We start from the raw sequence: 19,501 nt of genomic DNA on the forward strand, positions 1-19,501 counted from the left end.
CAAGCGGTAGAACCGTCCTTGTTGATGTACTTCCGTTATCATGAATGGTCCCCTCCACTTCTTGAGTAGTTTCTTTGTTCCCTTGGGCGGTATGACATTTTGGAAGACCCACACCTACTGGCCCACTTCATATGGTTTTGCTTGTAATATTTTTTCGTCATACTTCTTGCGTTGTCTCATTTGCGCTTGCGCCGTGTTCCTCCTGCATAGCTCGTTTAGCTCTTGTTGTCTTTTGATCGCTTCCTTCACATATGCCTGAGGCGACGTCCTCTTCCCCTCGTATTCTGGGTAGAAGAATGTTAGAGGCATTGCCCTCTCCCTGCCCGTCAACATCATGAAAGGACTGATGCCAGTCGTTGAGTGCTGTGTACTGTTATAGGCTCCTACTACCTGTGGCTCCTACTACCTACTAACATGTTGACCAGTGTCCTGTTCTGTCTCTCTACCAACCCATTGGTCTGTGGATGATAGGTCGTCGAGTGTGCTTGAGCAATGTGCGATCTCTTCATCAATTCTTTTGTCAAGTCCCCCACAAAAGCTTTGCCGTTGTCCGACTGTAAAGTCATTGGACACCCATACCGCGATATCCAATGCGTTATCAAATGATCACATGTCTCCTCGGCCGAGGCTGTTTGGCACGGGACCGCTTCCGCCAACTTTGTGAAGTGATCTATTATAACCAGTATCTGGTTATATCCCGACTCCGTCATGCAGATTTTTTGATGGTCTATCTGCAGCACTTCATTGAACTCTGAGCTCTCAACGGACTTGAGGGGAAACTTCATCTTCCTTGGGTCTTTTACCTGGAGACATGCCAGGCAGGCATTCACCCATCTCTCGCAAGCTTTTCTCATTCCTGGCCAATCAAACCTGTGAAGTATCCTTTGTTGTACTTTGTCTATCCCCTGGTGGCCCATCTGGTCGTGTGATCTGAAAAGCACCTCCGTTTGGTACAATTGTGGTAGTATGATGAGGTTGTGTTTGTGTAATATCTTTTCCTCATCTCTCATCTTGCTCGCTACCACCCCATCAGCTGTGTGATAAAGTAAGTCTTTCTTTTCTTTATAGAACTGGCTCAAGATCTTCTAGCTGTCTTCCTCAAGTTCCCCCTTCTCCTTGACCCCCGACTGGATCCATTTGGAGAGGTTACTTGTCATTTTGTCATTCTTCTGGGCTCTTATTAGGTCTGACAGCCTATATCTCGCCTTGACATGCTCCTTTAGCGCCATGATCTGTCCATTCATCTCACCAGGGCTGTGGATGTCGTCACTCAGTTTCACGCATATCATCCTTTTCACGATTTTCATGTCATCTTCTGGTACCAGATTCGTTCTGACGTTTGAGTTGCACGATAGTTCCCTGAATGGGTTTCTTGAAACCGCTATTCTCTCAAGTTCTTCACCACTTCTTATCTCTTGTATGTCCAGATTGTACGTTCCTGAAGATGGGTCAGTTTGTAACTCCCTGTCGCGGTGCCTTGTCTTCTCCTCCGCTAATATCATGCACAGACTGTCTTGGCCTTCGCTGCTCTCATCCGAGTCTTCATCCCATTCTTCACGCTCCCCGGACAATTTTCCTTTTCCGGGTTCCTCTTCTTCTGTGAACCTGGACCACTCCCCGGACTCTTGATCTAGTCCCAGGTGTTCAGTTCCTTCTTTGAATATCGGGATCCTTCTGTTCTTCTTCAAGGTGGTTTTTTCAAGAGGCTCTTTTGGTAATTCGGGATGATCTTCAATCGGTTTGCCTGATTTGTCCAGCCATCTTGTGAGGGGAAGACTGTCGTACGTTTCCTTGTCCATGAAGGAGAAGCCCTCTTTGATTTCAGGTCTGTCTGCCTCTCTTTGTTCTTGTCTCTCGTAGAACTCCGTCTTCTTACTCAAGCTGTCGGCGTTTTGATGTTTATCCCGTGTTCTGTGCTCAATTATCATGTTGTATCCGTCCAAGCGAACTATCCACCTCCCAATGTAACTTTGGTCCATTGAGTACGTTTTCAGCCAGCTTAGTGCTCGATTGTCGACTCGCAGCTTGAAGGGCTCACTGCCTAGGTATGCCCTGTATTTCTCGACAAAGGTGACCACTGCGAACATCTCTGCTTTCGGTGCTCCGTACTTCATTTCTGTGTCACTTAGGACTTTGCTCCCGTACGCTATTGGTCTCAAGACTGTCTTCCCATTCCATTCTTGTTCCTGATGGAGAATTCCTGAAATCGCAACTACCGATGCATCCGTGTCCAGCACGTACATCCCCTTCTCAGTCGGCATCCCTAGTACTGGTGCCTCGCATAGCTCTTTCTTTATCCTCTTGAATGACTCTTCTGCTGCGTTGTTCCATGTGAACTTCTTGCCCTTGTGCCTCATCAACTGTTGCATCGGGTATACCTTGTCCGCGTAGCCTTTGATGAACTCTCTGTAGTAGTTAGCGAAGCCCAGGAAGCTCATCAACTGGTGTTCCGTCTTCGGTGACTTCCAGGTTAGGACTGCTTCCACGGCGTCTGGATCAGGTCTGATGCCGTGCTTGTCTACCATCCTGCCCAAGTATTTTATTGAGTCCTTGAGTATCTCACACTTTGATGGTTTACACTTTAGCCCCGATCTTTTCATGCACGCGAACACCTCGTCAAGTCTCTCAATGTGGTCTTCTAGTGTTGGCGTTGCTATTACCACGTCATCCACGTAGCACATTACCAGATTGCCATACTTCTTTGTCACGCCTATCAGCGCGTGTGCCATCAATCGCTGAAACGTGGCTGTGGCATTGCAAAGTCCAAACGGCATCCGTTTCCACTGAAACAGACCCAACTCGCAGGCGAACCCTGTCTTGTCCCTGTCCTGCTTCCGTAGTGGTACCTGCCAAAAGGCCGAGCCTAAATCAAGAGTCGTAAAAAATTTTGCATCACCTAACTTCGAGAGGCTCTCATCAATCCTAGGTATGGGATAGGCATCCTTCACCGTGACGGAGTTCAGGTATCGAAAGTCACAACAAAACCTCAACTGGTCGCCTTTCTTTTTGGCCATCACTACTCCACACGCCCACGGTGACTTGGATGGTTCTATCATGTCATACTCTAGTAACGTTTCGATCTCTTTTCTACACGCCTCCGATTTGTGCGGGGTCATGTGCCTCGCCCCCTCCCTGTGCGGTACCGCGTTCTCCTCAAGCTCTATTTCATGCTCAACGAAATTACAACACTCGATATCCGCTTTGTGCTTCGAAAAAACTTCCTCGTTCCGCTCTAGTACGTCCTTGATGGCTTCGAGCTGTTCATCTTTCAGTTTGCCCCTCAAATGTTCAATCTCCGGCAGAACCGGATTATCAGTTTGCATTTCATCTAGTGTGGGTCGCTCTGGAAAGTTCGAACAGCTCGACAGCCCATCGTCCGTTTCTGACTTAAGTGATTTAATAAGACCTGAAGAATCTTTTATTTTCTGCAATCGTCTCAAGATACAAATTTTGTCCCTGTGATTGGGACAATCAACAACTTCATTCTGTTTTGAGTTCTCAATTGTTTCATATCGAGTTTTAACCGGTAAAGCATATCCCAGTTTCCTCCCTCTCTGTATCGTGATCGGTATATCAAGGGTATTCAACAAGACACTGACGCAGATGCCGCTCTTCGTTATCGAGAATGATCTTCCTAAAACAGCAGCACTTTGACTATTAGGATTCGGAACTATACACACTTGCTTATTGTCACTTAATTCATTGTAATTTTCATCCGCAAGCCTACGATTGCCGCTTCATTCGCCTTTAGCCTCACCCTCCTACTCAAGAACACCGGTGCTTTGCTTTCATTTGCCATTATTAAATTTACCGGTTTGATTGCGTACCTCCTATCCGGGTTTCGTATCCTGAACATTGCGTTGTTTAGATCAATCGCTACATCAAAGTTCCTGATGAAGTCTCTGCCTAAAATAAATTGGTCAGACTCATCTAGGTTTTCTACTACAAGAAAACTCATCCACAGGTTACGTTCCCCCAGATTGAGCGCTATTATCGGCGTTCTGCCCAACACGCGCAGGGCCCCTTTGTTCGCAGCCGATAACCGTATTCTCGAATCTATCAAGTCATCTTTGTTGAAGCCCATTCGTTCCCAAGTTTCGATCGGTATGACACTCAAGACCGCTCCCGTATCAAGTAACCCACGTAACTGAGTCTTCTTGCCACTTATGTCTAGCACGTGCCCTGTCACATCTGCCTCTGTTCCGATGTGCATCGCATCTTCTTCAAGCATGGCGCAGTGTCCAATCGATCTCACCTTTAACTCTTCCTTCCCTACGTAGATTTGCCCAATTAGGTCTTCATCACATGTTATCATTGTTTTGGTATAGATGTTGATTCCATCTATATTTAACATCACCTCATGTGGACCATAAGCTTCTGTGTATCTGTTATCAACACGTACCGACTTGCTACCCCCTCGCGTGAGTAGTGCTCTCAATGCTCTAGAAGTCGCTTGTGGGCTTATTAAACTCAAGTAATCTGCGTACACATCAATGTGCGTTATTGTCTGGTCGCTCGGTTCGCTCAAGTTTCTGGTTACCTCGTGGCCGCCCACTGTGATTATCGACCCCGATTTTTGATATGCCGAATGGTTTTCCTGTCATCATCTTTACAGTGTTACAATTTCCAGTCTTTGTCGAGCCCGATACAGCCTCTGGTGCTGGCTTCGATCCAGTTAATGCTTCGTTGAAATTCTGCTTTTCGATCTCCTGCTTTAGTCGTTGTTCTATTTCTTTCGCTGCCAGATCCTGCTTCACTTTGTTGATGGCCTCCGCTGCCGCCTTCTCGTAATCTATTTCTGGGGCTTTCTTCGCCGTGGCCTCTGCTGCACTACCACATTGTGTTACAGTTTTCATTGATTTCGTTGGTAGCTCTACATTTGGTCCCTCCAGTTTCTCCGTCTCAAATTCACCTTGTCTGTTTCTCTGGTTCTGCACCGCTGCTAGCGCCAACTTGTGTTTCGGATGACTCTGATTCTTGACCGCTTCCCAAAACAACGGACAGTCCATCCTGAAGTGCCCTTCTTGGTTGCAGAAGAAGCATCTTGCTCCTATTTTGGTGATCAAGCCGCTATAGAACTCGTGTTCTTTCATCTGACTCATATCTTCCTCATCAGGTGCATATCCCAAACTCTTCATGCCCTGTTTGTATGTCGTGCAATCCGCCACATGATGATCAACTGACCCGCAGTTAGCACACGACCTGCCTTTGTCCATTTCATCTCTGGGCTTGTACCATGGCGACCTCTGTGGCTGACTCCCCCCTTGGGTGTTCCTTTTGTCTGAGTACGAGTATTTCTTGGGTTTCATCAGCATGTATTCTCTTGACTTCTGCCTCATCTCTTCTGGAGTTCGCGCATTATCTTTCGACAATGTGTAATACGTTGCTAACATCGTTCTCAAGTCATCACTCTTTACCCCATCAATGAACTTTGAGGCTATGCTGAAGTTTCTTCTATTGGTAGATTCTTCTGGGTCACTCCTTCTTCTCAAGCTCTCGAGATCATCTAGGAACCTGTCTATCGATTCGTCATCTCTCTGTCTCCTTTTTTCAAATCGCATCATCGCTTGATGACCCTTCATGCCTGAGCCGAATCTATTCAACAGTATTTCAAAGATTTTGTCCGCGGTATCGCGTTCTTCTTCTTTCTTCGCAACCACGCATTTTAATGCCGTGCCTTCTAAATTGCTGAGTATGGCTGTGCATGCTTGTCTTTCATCGTTCAAGTTGTCCTGTTCTAGGTGTAATCTCATCACTTCTACCCAAGTATCAATGCATCCATCAGAGTCATCTTTGAATTCTTTTGGCTTTTTGAATGTTTTTCTGGATTTTCCCTCTCTTCTATCATTCGAGTCAGTGTTCCTCGTGGCGAAGGCTTCTAGAGTTCTATTCATCATCTCCCAAGTGCTTGCCCATGTCATAGCATCCGGACCTGAGTTGCTGTTAGCTGTTGAGTCCCCCGGACCAGTCGTTGTACTTGACGTTCCATTCTTCATGATTGTTTTAGCAGCTGTTGGTGCTATGCTCACCGTATCCCGGGTTAAGGGCAACGGTGTCGATTGCCGTTTGTTCCTTTGTGGTTCCACAAAGTCAACTCTGGTGCCTTGCGTGCGATCCGCTGCCGGTCTTTCTTGTGAGGTAGAATTTCTCAAGATTGCATCCAATTTCGCCTGTATTGCACACAAACTTTCGGCCTGATTTTTGCTCATTGTGTCCATTCTCTTTTCCAGGCTACCTAATTGGCTGTTGACATCATCATATCGGTTTTTCAACTGTTGCATATCTTTTTTGATGTTCCTATCTCGTTCTTCATTGGTGGTTTCTACCTTATCTGTCATCTCCTTGAGTCTCTCGTCTGTTGCCTTAGCCAGGTTAAAATAACTATCCAGATACTCGTGTTTGTTGTATCTTAATTCTTTTCTTATCACTTCTCTGTCCTCTTCGCTATGCTTCAGTTTTTTGTCGATCTGATTCAGTTTTGCCATCAAGTCACCTAGCTCAAGAGTAGCCTCTTCATGGTCAGCCGTCGGTCTGTCTTTGGCTGTTGCTTTAGTTTGTTCCTCTCTTGGATTGGCTTCTGTCGTCTTCGTGCTCACTGTCTCAAATGTTCGTGCTCTTTCAGCTTTTGGTTCTTCAGTTATGTTTTCTTTCGTTTTTATTCCGACCATCATCGCCAACTTTTCTGTAAAAGATGTCTTTTTTACTTGAGAGTCTTCTTTCACCGTTTCTTCGGTGTTGCCTATTGCGTCTTCCACATTGTCTATTGGTGAGAACTCTATGGGTTTCGGGTTTGGTTCTTCTGCATTGGGCATTGGAGTTGACTCCGTCGCCATTTTCCTTGTTTCATCCACACTTTGATCAGGTGTCTCTAGATCAATCTCGATGGTGGGTTCTACTCCTTCCCCTTCCGTGCCCTCTTTTGCTCTGTTCTCCGTTGTACTCCTTGTGCTGACCATATTAACTGAAAAGCTCTTCTTTGTTATCTTCGGACCCATTGATGTTGTTTTGCGTAGCGACGAATTATACTTTGTCTTTGCTTCGGTAGATCTTTTTTCAGCTACCGGTACCCTGCTCCGCCTCATTATTTACTATTGTTATTATTTACAGTATTATTATCTACAAAATTTCTACTCTAAGGTTAAAACTCTAAGTAAAAAGAAATTGACAATTCGCTAAAAACAATTTTTCTTAAACTCTTGAAAACTTTTATGTGTTAGGTTAGGATAGGGAATGTGTTGTTATAATTGGTTACTTCAACCTAACTTAGTACTCTTGTAGTACCCCCTTCCTAATACTGTTCCAAGACTTTCTCTCTACCGTCCCAAGACTATTCAGTGCTGTCCCAGTACTTCTTATTGGTATCCTCAGACCAATGACCCAAGACCAACGTCCCTAGACCAATGTCCCAAGACCAACGTCCCAAGACTAACGTCCCGAGACTAACGTCCCAAGACTAACGTCCCAAGACTAATGTCCCAAGACCAACGTCCCAAGACTAACGTCCCAAGACCAATGGCCCAAGACTAATGTCCCAAGACTAACGTCCCAAGACCAATGGCCCAAGACTAATGTCCCAAGACCAATGGCCCAAGACCAACGTCGCAAGACTAACGTCCCAAGACCAATGGCCCAAGACCAACGTCCCAAGACCAACGTCCCAAGACTAATGTCCCAAGACCAATGGCCCAAGACCAATGTCCCAAGACTAATGTCCCAAGACTAATGTCCCAAGACTAACGTCCCAAGACCAATGGCCCAAGACCAACGACCCAAGACTAATGTCCCAAGACCAACGTCCCAAGACTAACGTCCCAAGACCAATGGCCCAAGACTGTTTCGTACCAAGACTGCTCTGGTCCAAGACTGCCCCAAGGCTGCACTGTCCCAAGACTGTGTTGCCCCAAGACTGTCCCCAGACTGCAATGTCCCAAGACTTCTTCGGTACTGTCCCAAGACTCGTCACTGAGTGTCTGGATATCGGATCTCTTTCTTCTTCGTTGTAGGGACTTCTTGATTCACTGTACCTTGTACCACCACTCAAGCTCTTGTGAAAATTTTCCCAAAAACCCTCTCTTAATGGCCAAATGCTAACCCCCCTTTTTGAATTACCTCTTTTTCTATATTCCAAGCAACTTGAAACCAAAACCTGTGCGCAGGTATCTTATGATCACCTGTTCGTATAAAAACCAATCGCAAATCCTCACCAAAATGCAACAATATATATAAAAAAAATTTTTAAACAAGAAAAAATAATAAAAGGAGACAAATGTCGACCTTCTGTCGAAAAAAAAATGTCTGGTACCTAACTGCCACGCGTTTTCCTCCCCCCACTTGCGATCTTATGGGGTATCACAAAAACTGTCTATATCCGTTCCCCCCTACCAATCCAACCAGCGTGCCAATCTTAACTCGAGTTAAATTTTGGATATACACCTATTATTACCAACGCGTGTTGATGGCTAATGTAACTAAATCAACGATGTCGATTAATTAGTTACTCTAATTTCCCCCCTTTTTACAATTTACAACCGCCAACCTCTAACCTAACCAGCCCCCCTACTAACCTCCCCCCTCTTTAGCCCCCCTCTTAAGCCGAAAAATCCCTTAAGCGCCGGGTGCTAAACCTCTCGAGAGAAAACCGTAGACCTGTTTCCAGGCCTGCTTGAGTAAAAACTGCCTCAAAACAATGGGACTCCGCTTATCCAATTTTACACTTATTTCCTATAATGTAATGTGGATTCTAACGATACCCGTTGTTCGACTTGAGAACACCCCTGTGCGTCCTCTTGTAGTGGTCCTGTGCTGGTTGTCTCTGTTCTGCACTTGACAGCAGAACCACTTTCCCACTCGACTGGTCACCCCTTCCAATCAAGTCTCCTAGTGGTCCGTTTCGATCCTTGTGAACCACTTTCCCACTCGACTGGTCACCCTTTCCAGTCAAGTCTCCTAGTGGTCCGGTTGGGTCGCAATCTATCTGAAAACCCTTAACAACGCCCCCCACTCGGGCACCTTACTGAATTCACTGGTTTAAATTGCTAGATTGATCGAAACGATCGGTCTTATAAAACAGTATGTGTATACTATTTAATTAATACTAAGGTTTGATCCAACTAATTTGGTATCAAAGTCACTGTCTTTTTTCGTTTTATGGTTTTTGTTCCTTTTTGTATTCTTTTTTGCTCGTGTTTTTGTCCCCCTAGTTGCCCCCCTTCACTCGGTTAGCTAAGCCTCGTTCGGAGAGCGTACCAGGAAGTTTTCTTGAGTTTTCTTAAAAAGCTATCACGGTACAACCGGAAGGCTTAGACGTTCCCGCTGAACCGTACCACTGCTACTCTAGAATGGGCATGTAGCCCGGAGCTGTGTCAAGTGGGTTCGACTCCGTAGTCATGATGTCGTAAAAACACCCAGGAGCGCCATAAAAACACTATGTAACATTCGTCTACTGCAGTCACATATGAGGCTTAAGAAAAATAGGCCCTATAACCATTGGCTCAAGAGTCAGGGACACTATCTCCTGTGTTTTTCTACCTCAAGAACGGTCGGAGCCAATTCGGTTCGCTTATGACATGAGACCACGACCCGTTACAGCTTAAAGGCCACTACCAAAATACCCCCCACTCTAGAAATAAAAACGTTCCCATACTTAGGTCTCGAGATACCCAAAATACATGAACGCCGTTAAAAACCGGGTCGGAACAATCCGCTTAGTTACTTTTTATTGGAGAGTGGAACTTTGATCCATTTCAGATGGATCAACCTAAAACTCGCCTTATCTCAACATAACTATCATAAAATACACTCGAGAAATTTAAATTGAGAACTCACATGTCGATGCGCTTGAGTATGAGGAGTAATTAAAAGATAAGTAGCTCGAGGATTAAATAATATAACTAAATAAGTTTGATGCTAATTAGTTTTAACAACAGAAGTAAGTTTTGTCTCAAGAATCAAAGTTTCTGTATGAACCATCGGGACACTCGAGTTGTCCTCTCTTCCATTGAATGTTCACTCTGTTCCGTTCGAATAATCGTCCTTTCTCAAGTCTGTGTTATATTCTCCTGTTTTCGGGATAAGACAGCTCTACTCTCTTATTATTTCGTATCGAGAAATTGCGAATAGCAATTTCCTGCCTTTTTCTTGAGTAGTTTCCCGCAATTGTTAATTCGGTCGTTCTGATTTTTCACTTTTTGTTTTCAGTTGGTTCGAGAAAACTGAGCATGACAGGCTCCATTCGAAATTTTTAAAATTAAAACTTCACTCCAAAATTACGTGTTTCTCATGATCAAACCTCCAGACATGACCGACTGGCACATTTCTTCAATATGTAACATTCGCCAGGAAGTACATACCAACAAAAAAACTAGGTTCTAAAACCACTGGCTAGCGTCTAAACACAGCTTCACATGCTGTCAACCGTCTCTACCAAAGAAAGTTCAATGTGTGGTCCATTAACATCTGGTCGTCAAAGTCGTTACGATTAAAAAAAGCTAAAGACCAAACCGCGCAAATTAACTTCTTTATATGCAAATATAGTGAGCTCATTGCTGGGTCTCAGTATCCCCAGACCACGAGGTCAATCCTAAAAACAGGGCTAATATGTAACATTTTCCCGGAAGTACATATCGACGGGAAATAAGCTAGGTTCTAAAACGACTGGCTAGCGTCTAAACACAACTCTACATGCTTTTCACCGTCTCTGCCAAAGCCAGTTCTTTTGGTGGTTTTCCTAACATCGGGTCGACAAAACGTTACTGCTTTCCGGCTTCGACCAGAACGCTCCAATTAACTTAATTATATGCAAATATAGTGAGCTCATCGCTGGGTCTCAGTATCCCTAGACCACGATGTCACTGCTAAAAACAGGGCTACTACTATTTATTATATTACTATTGTTTATTTTATGTGTGATGGCAGATGGTATATCCAAACTGATGGTGTAGCGATGGGTTCTTCTTTAGCAGTCATTCTTGCCAATATCTGGATGAAAAGTTTCGGAGAATCAGCAGACAACCACCTGATAACTTCAACAGCAATGGTTCACAAGACAGCTATCCCTGTGGCACGTGCATGTTGGAGGTACTGGATGAAGGTTTTTCTATTTGCTGTGATGACTGTGACCGACGGTTTCATCTTAAATGCACCAGTTTAACCATCCGCCAGCTCAAAGGTATGGATGATAATTATTGGAATTGTGGTTGCGGTGCAGTATCGTCTAGACCTAAAGCAAAAATTTTTGGTAGGTACGTAGATGACATCCTGCGCTCGGTCAAGGTTGCTGAGATTGATCGCCTGTTATCATATGAGAATACGCTACATCCAAACCTGGAGTTCACAATAGAATTACAGCTCAATCGGACGCTTCCTTTTCTCGATATGCTTATTAGACAGTCCGGCCGTACTATCAGCACAGAATGGTACAGCAAACCTACAGACACTGGACTCACCCTTGGGTTTCACGCCTGTACGCCAACAAAATACAAGAGAAACATTGTTCAGGGCACCTTGCACAGAATTGATCACTCCACTTCCACTTGGGAGGCCTTTGATAAAGGTTTGAAGAAAGCAAAAAATGATTGGGAAGCAAATCAGTTTTCTCCGGCTTTTTATGAAACCATAGTGACAGATCCTCTTCTTAAAATCAAGGAAAACCAGGACACGACCACACAAGCAACAACCAATTCAATAAAGCCTGAAAGTATCGAGAAACCAGTTATCCGGCTCCAGTATCGAGGAAAAGTGTCTGATATTTTCGCGAAAAGGCTGCAAAACTTTGGTATTTCTACAATATTCACGACCCGCAAACTCAGAACCTGTCTTCCCACTTTGAAAACAGATTTCCCTAGGTATTTGACGAGTAGGGTGGTTTATGAGATATGTTGTCCAGGATGCAATTCCTGCTATGTTGGACAGACCGTCCGACACCTGATCACCCGAAAAATTGAACACCTTAGGGACTCTGCGGCGGTGGGAAGTCATCTAAAGGAATGCGGAGCAGACAAGGCTGCAGTTGAGGCGAGAATTTTAGACAGATGCTTAGACACGAACAAACTTTTGACCTTAGAAGCGCTTTATATTTCGAGGAGAAGACCTGCCCTCAACACGCGCGAGGAATACCGGCAGCGGTACCTCACAGTCAAGTTGTGAGGTTTATTAAGTCCGTTTGTTTTAGTCACATAACTAACTCGGGTCTTAACTGATGCTATTTTTATATTCTTTTTAATGTTAGTTTTTATACATTTTTTGTAATTTCAACACAGCCAGTTCCATTCCTTTTTTACAGGTACTTTGTTTTTTAGATTGGCTGATGGTGACTTTTATGTCGAAAACGTTACTGGAATTTATTTTACATTGATCTGCCGTTTTTACCACTATTGTTTTTGTTCAGTAGATAAAAATCATCATCTCCATCGAAGATGGATAAACTCCTTCCCTCACTCATAGCTTCTCATTCTCTGAAAATGAATCTGGATGTTAATTAAATTCAACTCAGGGCATGACCTGACCAGGAAGCTAAAAGTTTATATCAAACAATTTGAGTTCTGAGCCCGAGACCCCTCCGGATTCTGGAATACGGGGAAATAGCACTCGTATATATTTCCGGAAAGCTAGACACGCCGTCCCAACACCCTTCCTTTTTCTCGGGTTCTGCGTTGTAAGGATTGTAACAGCACAATCGTTACAGCTGGGAATGGTATCTGACAATCTCCAAATGCAAATTCAATCTGTTATCGTTTTCTCGTAGTTGTTTCCACTGCGACTTTTGTTGTTGTGTTTCGCCGTTTCAATGTGCCGCGAAATAATAATACGTTACGTGTCGTTCATGTCCAAAATGAAATTTTAAAAATTAGCATGTCAGTTAAAACTGACCCTTCCTGATTTGTCCAATCATTCAAATAACGTCGCTAACTCATTAAAATCATCAATCTTCACAGTTCCAAGCGAAACTGCATTTTCGTACATTCTGGTCGAATGTCACATACTCCCCGGACATCCCGGTCAGGGTCCTCATTGAGTCTCGTAGTCTTCATCAAAATGGTACAGTGCCATCGAACAGAATTTACAAAATGCATAAAACCACTTTTATCCACCTCATATCATTTCACTGCAGAATACGGTGGCATCATACCACAATACTATAGCCTTCCAAAATCTTTCACTAATCTGCACTTTCGAGGATGTGACTCAAGATAAAACATCTTTTTAGACTTCCAATGTCTATATCCCGAGATGAGAACAAAACGCAAGATGAGAACAACCGAACTCCAATCGCGGAAAAATAGTCGAAAAAAGCAGCGGGAAATTGCAATTCACAATTTCCAGATACAAAAATCACACGCGAGTAGAGCTGTCCTATCCTGAAATAGGGGACAGAACGATTGCGAACGAAGAGTATATTGATTCGAAGTGGACCAGAGTGAACCTTCGGTGGAAAGGTGGACAACCGAAGTCTCCCAATGGTCCAACCCAAAACTTTAGTTCTCAAGTGAAAACTCATTTCCTTTGTTGGAATTTGTTAATAGCAAACTTCTCAAGTTATTACATTTATGCTAGAGTCGCTAGTTATTTTAGTTACTCCAATTCTCGAGTGTGCTAGTTTAAGATAGCTTTTTAAGAAAACCATGATAGCTTTTTAAGAAAACTCGAGAAAATTTCCTGTTACGCTCTCCAAACGAGGCCTAGCTAACCGAGTAATGGGGGTAACTAGGGGGACTAAAAAACGAGCAAAAAGAGTAATGCTAACCGAGTAATGGGGGTAACTAGGGGGACTAAAAAACGAGCAAAAAGACAAAAAGCGAAACAAAAACCGAAAAAGAATAGAAAAAGGAATAAAAACCATAAAACAAAAAATGACAGTGACTTTGACACCAGATTAGTTGGATCAAACCTTTATATTAATTAAATAGTATCCCCATACTGTTTTCAAAAGACTGATTGTTTCGATCATTTCAGCAATTTAAAAAGGTGCCTGACTGTGGGGCGTTGTCAAGGGTTTTCAGATAGCTTGCAACTTTGCTGGACCACTAGGAGACCTGACTGGAAAAGGTGACCAGCCAAGTAGGAAAATGGTTCGCCAGAAGGGAACCCGACAAGTGCTGGACACGACAAGGGGACATCAAGCACCGACGGGACCGAACAGAGAAGGCACACAGGGGTGTTTTGTTTGGTCAATCGACGAATCACTGGAAGACTGGACTGGAAGAGGTGACCAGCCAAGTGGGAAAGTGGTGATGGAGAGAGGTGCTGGACGAGCCAAGCACACAACCAGCACGGAATCAAAACAACCAGAGGGGGACACACAGAGGTGTTCTGTTTGGTCAATCGGGTATCGGTATAGGAGATAAGTGTAAAATTGGATAAGCGGAACCCCACTGTTTTGAGTAACGTTTTTACTTGAGCAGAGCTTGGAAACAGGTTCTACGGTTTTCTCTCGAGAGGTTTAGCACCCAGCGCTTAAGGTAATTTTCGGCTTAAGAGGGGGGCTAAATAGGGGGGAGGTAAGAAGTGTGCTGGTTAGGTTAGAGGTTGGCGGTTGCAAATTGCAAAAAGGGGGGACACGTTAAGGTAACTATCAATCGATATCGTCGATTTAGTTGCATTATAATCTTACACGCGTGAATTACGGAGAGAGGATATCCATATTTAAGATTGAATTTAGGTAGGCACCCTGGTCGGATCGGATGGGGGGAACGGAGATACAGTTTTTGAAACCCGTAAGGAAAATACCCCATAAGAACGTTAGTAGGGGGAAGGAAAACGCGTGACAATCAGGTACCAGACATTTTTTCTACAAAAGGACGACATTGGTCACGTTTGATTTTAGGTGGTTTCATCTTTCTGTTTTTATAACTTTTTCTCGTTTGTGTTTTTATGTTTTTGGTACTAATCTTATCGGTTTTGAACGAACAGGTGATCACAACACACCTGCGAACAAGTTGGATTTCAACTTGCATCAGATTAATAAAGGGAGATAAATACAAGGGGGTTAGCATTTGAAACTTTTGGCCAGTAAGATTGGGTTTTGGGGAAAATTTTATACTAGAGCTCAGGTGGTGGTACCAGGGATAGTTGTTCAAGAGTCCCAACAACGAAAATGAAGAAATCAGTTTGTCCAAACACTAAGAAAGAAAGGGTCTTGGGACAGTGTGAGGTGTTCCAACACTGAAGTGATGAAGTCCGGGGACAGTACGAAGAAGTCTTGGGAAAGCTCCGAAAAGTCTTGGGACAGTACCAAGAAGTCTTGGGACAGGGCCGAAAAGTCTTAGGACAGTACAGAAAAGTCTTGGGACAACACCGAAAAGTCTTGGGACACTACCAAGAAGTCTTGGGACAGGGCCGAAAAGTCTTAGGACAGTACCGAAAAGTCTTAAGACAGTACTGAAAAGTCTTGGGACAGTACAGAAAATCTTAGGACAGTACCAAGAAGTCTTGGGACATTACAGAAAAGTATTGGGACAGTACCAAAAAATCTTGGGACAGTGCCGAAAAGTCTTGGGACAGTACCAAGAAGTCTTAGGACAGTACCAAGAAGTCTTGGGACAGCACCGAAAAGTCTTGTGACAGCACCGAAAGTTCTTGGCACAGTACCAAGAAGTCTTGGGACAGGGCTGACAAGTCGTGGGACAGTACAGAAAAGTCTTTGGACAGCACCGAAAAGTCTTGGGACAGTACCAAGAAATCTTGGGACAGTACCAAGAAGTCTTGAGACAGCACCGAAAAGTCTTGGGACAGTATAAAGAAGTGTTGGGACAGGGCCGAAAAGTCTTGGGACAGTGCAGAAAAGTCTTGGGACAGTACAGAGAAGTCTTGGGACAGCACCGAAAAGTCTTGGGACAGTACCAAGAAGTCTTTGGACAGCACCAACAAGTCTTGGGACAGTAGAAAGAAGTCTTGTGACAGCAACGAAAAGTCTTGGAACAGTACCAAAAAAACTTGGGACAGGGCCGAAAAGTCCTAGGACAGTACCGAGAAGTCTTAAGACAGTACCGAAAAGTCTTGAGACAGTACAGAATATCTTGCGACAAAACCATGAAGTCTTGGGAATTACAGAAAAGTATTGGGACAGTACCAAAAAATCTTGGGACGGTGCCGAAAAGTCTTGGGACAGTACCAAGAAGTCTTGGGACAGTACCAAGAAGTCTTGAGACAGCACCGAAAAGTCTTCGGACAGTACCAAGAAGTCTTGGGAGAGGGCCGAAAATTCTTGGGACAGTACAGAAAAGTCTTGGGACAGCACCGAAAAGTCTTGGGACAGTACCGAGAAGTCTTGGGACAGGGCCTAAAAGTCATGGGACAGTACCGAAAAGTCTTAAGACAGTACCGAAAGGTCTTGAGACAGTACAGAAAAGTCTTGGGACAGTACCAAGAAGTCTTGGGACAGTACAGAAAAGTATTGGGAGAGTACCAAAAAATCTTGGGACAGTGCCAAAAGTCTTGGGACAGTACCAAGAAGTCTTGGGACAGTACCAAGAAGTCTTGAGACAGTGCGGAAAAGTCTTGGGACGGTACGAGGAAGTCTTGGGACAGTGCGGAAAAGTCTTTGGACAGCACCAAGAAGTCTTGGGACAGTACATAAAAGTCTAGGGACAGTGCCGAAAAATCTTGGGACAGTACCAAGAAATCTTGGGATAGTACAAAAAATTCTTGGGACAATACCGAAAAGTCTTGGGACAGTACCGAGAAAACTTGGGACAGTGCGGGAAAGTCTTGGGACAGTACCGAAGTGTCTTGGGACAGGACGGAAAAGTCATGGGACAGTACCAAGAGGTCTTGGGACGTGCGAAATGTCCCGACATCAAAGCGAAAAGGGTCTTGGGACAGTACGAGGTAGCCCAACACTTGAGTGATAGGTCTTGAGACAATGTGAAATATCCAAATACTTAAGTGAAGAGCACAATGGACCGGTCAGAACGATTAAATCAAGAAAAATGAGCTCTAATAAAATCACGAATTGAAAGATTTTAAATTAAGAAAATTAGGAATACTTTTTAGAATTCTTATCCTAAGAAGAGGTTTTTGTAAGTTTTAATATTGTAGATAGAAAAATTGTAAATAAGAATCATGAGGCAAAGTAAGGTACCGATAGCAGAAAGGAGAGTTCTAGAGTCAAAGACAAATCATAACTATTCGCAACGGAAAGCAATGCCGTCGGTCCAAAAAGTAATGAGAAAGAATTTTTCAGTGAGCATGGTCAACACAAGAAGCGCAAAGGAGAACAAAATGAAAGTCAGCGCTGAAGAAGGACAAACTTACCTGCTACAGAAATTGATCTTGAGACACCAGACCAGAGCATTGATGAGGTGGAAAGGAAAACAACGGAGTCAACACCAATGCCGAATGTGGAAGAACAAGAAAAGAAGATGATAGAGTTCTCGACGATTGACATTGTAGACGATACAACGAGCAACACGCCGGAAACGATCAAGAATGACACTCAAGCGAAAAGAACGTCGTTCACAGGAGTGCAATGATAGTCGGAATGAAACCAAGAGAGAAGGAGGAATTAGCCCCTACGACCGAGAATGGCAAGACATTTGGAACGGTTTCTGCAATAGGAACAGAGGACAATCGAGACGGTGACCAGGACGAACTTGTAGCGACAGCTAGCCACGAGGCAACAGTCGAAAATGGGACAACAACTAACCAAGAGAAAACACCTTTTCTTGAACTGGGCGACTTGATGGCGAAGCTGGAACAAATCAATAAAAAACTGAAGTGCAGTGAAGAAATTCGACAATTGCTAAAAAAAGGAGATCAGAAACAATAAGAGCGAGAGCCTGGACCATTGCTTCAATCTGGCGAAGACAACTGAAGAGAGGCTACAACAAATGACAGACAATGTAGAGGCTACCGACAATGAGAGAGAGAAGAACATCAAAAAAGACATGCAAGAAAAGAAGCAACGGTATGACACTGTGAAAAGTAAGTTAGGGAGTCTGGAGACGAGAATGGACACAATGAGCAGAGACCAGGCCGAGAGTTCATGTGCCATACAGGCCAAATTGGATGCCATCTTGAGAAACTCTACATCACAAGACAAGCCGGTAACAGATCGAACGCAGGGCAACAGAGTCGATTTCGTGGAACCACAACGGAACAAGCGGGAGTCATAGGACCAGGGGGGGGCAACACAATTATGAAAAGTGGAACCTCAAATACGACAAATGGTCCGGGGGATTTCACAACAAGCAACAATGTGGGACCTGATGCCATGACGTAGGCCAGCACCTGGGAGACGATGAATAGGACATTGGAAGCGTTCGCTACAAGGAACAGTGACTAGTGTGAAAGAGGAGGTGGCAAATCCAGGAAAACCTTCAAGAAGCCAAAAGAATTTAAGGACGACTCAGATGGATGCATCGACACATGGGTAGAGGTCATGTGACTACATTTGGAATCAGACAACTTGAATGACGAAAGACAGGCCTGCGCAGCGATACTCAGCAACTTAGAAGGCACGGCGTTAAAATGTGTAGTTGCAAAGAAGGAAGAGGAACGTGATACTGCAGACAAAATCTTCGAGATATTAATGAACCAATTCGGATCGGGAATGAAGGGTCACCAGGCTATGATGAGATTCGAAAAGAGAAGACAGAGGGATGATGAATCAATCGATCGGTTCCTGGATGATCTTGAGAGCTTGAGAAGAAGGAGTGATCCTGAAGAGTCGACAAACAGAAGGAACTACAGCATCGCCTCGAAAATTATCGACGGGGTTAAAAGTGACGTCTTGAGAACAATGTTAGCAACATATTATTCACTATCGAAAGATAAAGCACCGACTCCGGAAGAGATGAGGCAAAAATCAAGGGAGTACATGTTGATGAAACCAAAGAAGTACTCGTACCCAGAGAATAGGAACATGCAAGGGGGGAGTCAACCCCAGAGGTCGTCATGGTACAAGCCTAGAGATGATATGGACAAACGCAGGTCATGCGCAAAATGCGGATCAGCAGATCATCACGTGGCGGATTGCACGACGTACAAGCAAAGCATGAAGAGTCTGGGATATGCGCCGGATGAGGAAGATATGAGCCAGACGGAAGAACATATGTTCTACAGCGGCCTGATCATCAAGATATGTGCGAGATGCTTCTTCTGCAATCAAGAAGGCCACTTCAGGATAGACTGTCCGTTGCTTTGGGACGCAGTGAAGAAATAGAAGCTAGCGCTGGCGGCGGTACAGAAAACCAAGAACAGGCAAGCCGAATTTGACAAAAAAACTCGGAGACACCGAGCGCGGAACTACCGACAAAAACGGTGAAGGCTGTAGCGCAAGTCAAGAATGCCATAGAAGCTGAGGCAGGAATTCTCTAGAAATAAACTATGAGAAAGCAGCTGCGGAGGCTATCAACAAAGTAAAACAAGACCTAGCAACAAAAGAGATCGAGCAACGACTAAAACAGGAGATCGAAAGGCAGAAGTTAAACGAGACCTTATGTAGGTCGGTGCCAGTGTCAGAAGCAGAAAAGGGAGCGACAAAGCGTGGAAATTGCAACACTCT

General features: G+C 44.2%; 1 protein-coding gene across 2 annotated transcripts in view; it reads right to left on the bottom strand.

Moving 5' to 3' along the window:
- LOC134843526 (kinesin-like protein KIF2B) overlaps window positions 1-3,404 on the bottom strand; it is a 44,523-nt gene extending 41,119 nt beyond the window's left edge. For both annotated transcript variants that reach the window (XM_063859631.1, XM_063859630.1), the window contains exon 1: window positions 3,395-3,404. The gene's annotated coding sequence lies outside the window, so the exon portion shown is untranslated. The remainder of the gene's footprint in view (window positions 1-3,394) is intronic.
- Between the last annotated feature and the right edge of the window lie 16,097 nt (window positions 3,405-19,501).

This window comes from Symsagittifera roscoffensis, chromosome 4 (assembly GCF_963678635.1).
Source record: "Symsagittifera roscoffensis chromosome 4, txSymRosc1.1, whole genome shotgun sequence".
Lineage (NCBI taxonomy): Eukaryota > Metazoa > Xenacoelomorpha > Acoela > Convolutidae > Symsagittifera > Symsagittifera roscoffensis.